Source organism: Apium graveolens, chromosome 1, assembly GCF_009905375.1.
Source record: "Apium graveolens cultivar Ventura chromosome 1, ASM990537v1, whole genome shotgun sequence".
Taxonomy (NCBI): Eukaryota; Viridiplantae; Streptophyta; class Magnoliopsida; order Apiales; family Apiaceae; genus Apium; species Apium graveolens.
In genome coordinates, this window is record NC_133647.1 from 150,608,564 (window position 1) to 150,615,616 (window position 7,053).

Below are 7,053 nucleotides of genomic sequence, written 5' to 3' on the forward strand. Positions count from 1 at the left end.
ATAAATACATTAATTTAAATTAACCTAAACCAGTCTCTGTGGGAACGAACTAGAATTAATTTTATATTACTTGCAATCACGTATATTTGCGTGAATATTAGCGCGTGCTTTCATTCTAAAAAGTTTTTGGCGCCACTGTCGGGGACTCGGTGTTAATTTTTAGTTTATGTGTTTGTCATCAGTGGTCATTAAAGTTTATTGACTCGGACATTGTTACTTACTTGTTTCCTTGTCGTGTTTTAGGAACATTAGCGAGCGTGTATGCATACGCGTTCTCAATCTCGTAAGAGAACACTGGTTCAAGCCGAGGAAGAAGTTATAGTAGCTCAAGAAGTTTTCGAGGAATTAGAAAAAGTTGAGGAAAAAGCACTAGTTGAGATGGGAGATCAAGCAGCAAATCTGAAGGCTTTGATGGACTATTCTCAGCCTAAGATCAATGATATTCAGTCCAGCATTATCAGGCCAGCCATCTCTGCTAACACCTTTGAGATCAAGTCTAGCACGATTCCGATGACACATAATTCAGTTCAGTTTGGGGGTTCTCCTATAGAAGATCCCAACATGCACATCAGGGATTTCATCGAGATCTGCGATACTTTCAAGTTCAATGGGGTGTCTGAAGATGCTATTAAGCTGAGGATTTTCACATTCTCTCTGAGGGATAAAGCTAAGTGCCAGTTACATTCTCTACCAGCAGTTTCTATCACCAAATGGGAGGATCTTGCTCGAAAGTTTCTCACTAAATTATTCCTTATGGCAAAGATAGCTACAATCATGAATGCTCTTACTCAGTTTACGCAGCAATCTGGAGAAACTTTGTGTGAGGCTTGGGATCGCTACAAAGAGATGCTTAGGAAGTGCCCTAATCATGGCATGCCTGATTGGATGATCATAAATTGTTTCTACAATGGTTTGGGTGCACAGTCTAGACCTATGCTTGCTGCAGCATCAGTTGGAGTCTTATGGGCCAAAAGCTATGATGAAGCTTATGAGTTGATTAAGGTCATGACAGCTAATGAATACCAGAATCTAACGCATAGAATGCCGCAAGGCAAGGTAGCAGGAGTTCCGAAAGTGGATACAGCTACGGCTATAACTGCTCAACTTCAAGCTTTGACGATGAAAGTGGATTTTTTGGCTAATTTTGGAGTTAATCAGATCACTAGTGTTTGTGAGCTTTGTGCTAGTACGCAAGAGACGGAGCAGTGTACTATTTCTAGTGAATCAGTTCAGTTCATGAGCAACTTTCATAGGTCGCAGCAACCAGCTCCAGCCACGTATCATCCCAACAACCACAATCATCCTAACTTCAGTTGGAGCGACAATCAGAATACGGTGTAATAGCCTTATCAGCCATATGCAGCAAAGCAATATAACCCTCCTAGTTTTCAACAACCACAATATGCACAAGGCAACAACTCTAACTTCAGCAGCTACCTCAATCTAATGAAAAATCTGAATTTGAGGAGTTGAGGCTCATGTTCAAGAGCCAATCAGTTTCTATCAAGACCTTGGAGAATCAAATTGGGCAGATTGTTAATGCCTTGCTGAATGGACAACCTGGTACACCCCCTAGTGACACTAAAGTGCCAGGTAAGAGGGAAACTAAGGAGCAGGTTAAGGCAATCACATTGAGGTCTGGGAAGGTTGCAAATCCTGAAAAATCTCCAGTTCCAAAAGTTGAAGTTGTGGCTGAAGAAGAAGTGTAGAAGGAAGCAGAAGTGGAACCAAGGAAGACAGTTGTTGTCAACACTCCTCCTGAGGGTAATACATGGGAAAACAGGTCTATCCTCCACCTCTTTTTCCTAAGAGGCTGCAGAAGAAAAAGATGGATAAGCAATTTGCTAAGTTCTTGGAAGTTTTCAAGAAACTTCATATCAACATACCTTTCGTTGAAGCTCTTGAACAAATGTCTAGCTATGCGAATTTTATGAAAGGTATTCTCTCTAGGAAAGTGAAGTTCGATGACTTAGAGACTGTCACTCTTACGGAGGAATGCAGCGCTGTACTGCAACAGAAGTTGCCTCTGAAGCTTAAAGATCCTGGAAGCTTCACTATTTCTTGCACTATCAGAAACTTGTCGTTCGAAAAGTGTTTATGTAATTTGGGAGCTAGCATCAATCTGATGCCTTTGTCTATCTTCAAGAAGTTGGACTACCTGATCCAAAGCCTACTTATATGTCCTTGCAGTTGGCTGATCGTTCTATTACATATACATGAGGCATTGTGGAGGATGTTTTGGTCAAGGTGAATGAACTCATCTTTCCTACTAATTTTGTAATTCTTGATTTTGAGGAGGATAAGAAGATTCCCATAACCTTGGGAAAACCATTCTTGGCTACGGGAAGAACCTTAATTGATGTGCAGAAGGGTGAGCTCACTATATGATACTGGATCAGGATGTGACATTCAATGTATTCAATGCCATGAAATTTTCTACCGATAATGAGGAGTGCTTAAAAGTGGAATTGGTCGATTATGTGGTTACTTCAGAACTTGATCAAATGTTAAGGTATGATGCCTGAGAGAAGGCCTTGTTGGGGGAATTTAGATAGTGAAGATGATGAAGGTGATGAACAATTGCAATATTTGAATGCTTCTCCTTGGAAGCGAAGGCTGGATATGCCTTTTGAATTTCTTGGATTGGAGGAGCTGAATAAGTCTCCAAAGCGCCTCAAGCCATCTATTGAGGAAGCTTCTACACTTGAGCTTCAACCATTACCTGGACACTTAAGGTATGGTTTTTTAGGTGATGCATCTACTTTGCCTGTTATTATTGCATCTAACCTTTCAAGTAGTGATAAGGAAAAACTCTTAAGAATTCTGAGAGAGTTCAAATCGACAATTAGATGGACTATAGCAGATATTAAGGGAATCAACCCTTCTTATTGTATGCATAAAATTCTGCTAGAGGAAGGAAGCAAGCCTACTGTTGAGCAATAGAGAAGGCTAAATCTGATCATGAAAGAAGTCGTGAAGAAGGAAATTCTCAAGTGGCTAGATGTAGGGATCATCTATCCCATTTCTAACAGTTCTTGGGTGAGTCCAGTTCAGTGTATGCCGAAGAAAGGAGGCATCACCGTGGTAGCTAATGAAAAGAATGAGCTCATTCCTACTCGAACAGTCACGGGGTGGAGAGTTTGCATGGACTACAGGAAGCTGAACAAGGCCACAAGGAAAGATCACTTCCCTCTTCCATTTATTGATCAGATTCTTGACAGGTTGGCTGGGCATGAATACTATTATCTTCTGGATGGCTATTTGGGTTATAATCAGATTTGCATCGCTTCAGAAGATCAGGAAAAAACTATCTTCACATGTCTATTTGGTACTTTTGCCTTCAAAAGGGTTTCTTTTGGGCTGTGTGGAGCACCTGCCACATTTCAGAGATGCATGATGGCTATCTTCTCTCATATGATTGGTCAGAATGTGGAGGTGTTTATGGATGATTTTTCTGTATTCGGTGATTCTTTTTATGAGTGCTTGCAAAATCTTGGCACCGTTCTTAAAAGGTGTGTTGAGACCAATCTGGTTCTCAATTGGGAGAAATGTCACTTTATGGTGCAACAGAGCATCATTCTTGGGCACAAGGTCTCTAATAGGGGTCTTGAGGTGGACAAAGCCAAGGTAGGGGTCATTGAAAACCTTCCTCCACCAATTTCTGTTAAGGGAGTCTGCAGCTTTCTTGGTCATGCAGGTTTCTATCGGCATTTCATCAAGAACTTTTATAAAATCTCTAAACCATTGTGTAATCTTCTAGAGAAAGAAGTTCCTTTTAAGTTGTATGGTGAGTGCCTAGCTGCTTTTGAGAGCTTAAAGAAGAGCTTGATCACGACACCGGTCATAAATGCACCTGATTGGAATGAACCATTTAAATTGATGTGTGATGCAAGTGATTATGCATTTGGAGCAGTTCTTGGGCAAAGGAAGAACAACATATTTCATGTTCTCTACTATGCTAGTAAGACCCTCAATGGTGCTCAACTAAATTATACTACTACTGAGAAAGAACTATTGGCCATTGTCTATGGTTTTGAGAAGTTTCGATCTTATTTGCTTGGGACGAAGGTGACAGTTTTCACTAACCACGCTGATATTCGCTATCTCATCTCGAAGAAAGAATCGAAACATAGATTGATTCGATGGGTTCTTTTACTTCAAGAGTTTGAGTTGGAGATCAAGGACATAAAAGGTACAGAGAATTAGGTCGCTATTCATCTCGCTCGTTTAGAAGATCCAAGTGCAACTTCACAGGTTAAGACATTGATAAATAAGTCTTTTTCCGATGAACAGCTGTTTGGGGTGCAAGAAGAGGAACCGTGGTTTGCAGACATTGTGAACTACCTTGTGAGCAACATTATACCTCCAGACTTGTCTTCTGCTCAAAGGAAGAAGTTTCTTCATGAGGTGAAGTGGTACATGTGGGATGAGATGTTTTTGTTTAGGCAAGGAGCTGACCAAATCATCAGGAGATGTACTTTGTACAGCGAAACAGGGGGGGTCTTGCGAGATTGTCATTCGACTGTTTATGGAGGCCACTATGGTGGAGAAAAGACAGTAGCTCGTATCCTTCAAGCAGGATTCTTTTGGCCGGCTTTGTTTAAGGATGCGCATCAGTTTGTTTTGAAGTGTTATCACTGCCAGTGTGTTGGTAATATGTCCAAGAGGGATGAGATGCCTCTTAATATGCTTCTCGAGGTTGAGGTCTTCGATGTTTGGGGAATGGACTTAATGGGGCCATTTGTCTCATCTTGCAATAATCAGTATATCTTGTTGGCGGTTGATTATGTCTCGAAATGGGTTAAAGTCAAGGCTTTTCCGACAAATGATGCAAAGGTAGTGCTTAATTTTCTTCACAAGCAGGTATTCACGAGATTTGGGACTCCAAGAGTCATAATCAGTGATGAAGGTTCACATTTCTATAATCGCAAGTTTACTGCTATGATGCAGCGATATAATGTGAATCATCGCATTGCTACAACCTACCATCCTCAGGCTAATGGTCAAGCTGAGGTGTCTAACAGAGAGATCAAGCATATTTTAGAGAAAGTTGTATGTCCATCAAGGAAAGATTGGTCTTTGAAGCTGGATAAAGCTGTTTGGGCGTATCGAACAGCATACAAGACTCCGCTAAGCATGTTGATGTTTCAGTTGTTCTATGGTAAAGGATGTCATTATCCCGTGGAGCTCGAGCATAAAGTATTGGGCTTTGAAGAAGTTGAACCTTTATATGGATGCAGCTGGAAAGAAAATGATGATTCAATTGAATGAACTCGACGAGTTTCGACTTCAAGGGTATGAGAACAATAAAATGTTTATGGAGAAAGTCAAGAGGTGACACGATAGGGGTCTAGTGCTCAAATCATTTGTGTCGGGGCAACAAGTTCTTTTATTCAACTCTCGTCTCCGTCTTTTTCCTAGAAAATTGAAGTCGAGGTGGTCAGGTTCGTTTGTTATCAAAACTGTGTTTCCACATGGAGCGGTGGGGATTTTTGAGAATGATCCAGGCCAAGCATTTAAGGTGAATGGACAGAGATTGAAGCATTACTATGGGGATGTGGCAAACCGTAAGGTGGTTAGTGCTGTTTTATTGTCCACTTCATCTCGGGAATTCTACGTCAAGCTAACGATATAAAGCAAGCGCTTCTTGGGAGGCAACCCAAGTTTGTTGTACATTAGTAGATAGAAGAAGAAGAAAACAAGGTGAAAAAACAAAAAAAAATCAGAAAAAGTAAAAATTCAGTGTCAATTACAAAAGCACGGCGCGCCCGCGCTGAGAGGTGGGGCGGCCGCGCTGTATGTACAGTAGCACGGGGCGCCCACGCTTGTATGCGGGGCAGCCGCACTGGTTTTCCAGAAGCACGGCATGCCAGCGCTACCAGGAGGAGTGGCTGCGCTGGCTCTCTGATCCTGAAAAAAATAGAAAAATCGAAAATTCAAACACAAAATCAAATCATACCCGAATTTCCCTCTCCCACCTTCCATATTTTCCTCTCCAACTCAGTTTCAATCACCCCATTACTCTCATTATTCCCATAATCAATTCCCACTTATATTCTAAACCTAATTCTATTCCTATATATACACACTTATACATAATCTTCTCTATCACTTTTTTAATTCTCAAAACTCTAAATCTCTCTTACATCTTTTCTCTCAAATTCATTCGATTTCATTGGCACCCAAGAGACAACGAACCCAAGTTAGCAGCAGCACCACCGATTCTTCGAGTGTAGGCGGTGTGAGGCCTTGGTTTAAAACTCTAGAGACTGAGGCGGAGTATACGAGGCTGCTTTCGAAGCCCATGACCAAGGAGCGAGGTTTTCTGCCATTGGGGAAGGATGGTAAGTTGCTCGAGATGATTGTGGAGATGGGATGTATTGCTTTTTGTGAGGCACCAGCTGCTGTACCCATGATTGTGGTTCGCGAGTTTTACGCGAATGCGAAGGTAGAGAAGAATGGGTATTCTGTGGTTAGGGGATTGACGGTGGATTATACCGTAGATGCGATTCAGAGGGTGATTAACCAGCCCGAGAGGAGGCAAGAGCAGGAGGATTGGAATGCTAAGACGGGGGATGATTTTAACTTAGATTCGATTATTGCTACATTATGTATATCTGAGACTCACTGGAAGTTCAAGAGGGCCACGAACGAGTATGCCACTTTCCCTGCCTCGTGCATGAACAGGTTTGCACGTGCATTGAATTCTTTTATTTGTGCCAACATCATGCCATCTTCTCACGTGCATGATGTTACTGTGGAGCATGCACAGTTATTGTGGGGGATTCTTTAAGGAGATTATGTGAATCTCGGGTCAGTGATTTATCAGGGTATTTTGAGGTTTCTGCGAGACAGCACTGCGGGCTCTATTCCTTATGCGTTCATTGTGACGAATCTGTGTGTGGTGGTTAGAGTTTATTGGCCCGCACACAAGCAGCTTCAGCTTTCTAGTGCTTTAATTAACAATTCTACATATTTGAGCATGCAGGAGTGGTACGGTGGGAAGCCTGATCTGAAGGGGCTTGGTTATTCGTATGATCATTTGCCAGGTGG

The 7,053-nt window shown here is 41.8% G+C and overlaps 1 non-coding gene across 1 annotated transcript; it reads right to left on the bottom strand.

The window, feature by feature from the left end:
• Positions 1-768: 768 nt before the first annotated feature.
• Positions 769-875, bottom strand: LOC141680913 (small nucleolar RNA R71). Its single transcript, XR_012558447.1, has one exon. It is a non-coding gene; the product is annotated as a small nucleolar RNA R71 (small nucleolar RNA).
• Positions 876-7,053: the final 6,178 nt, after the last annotated feature.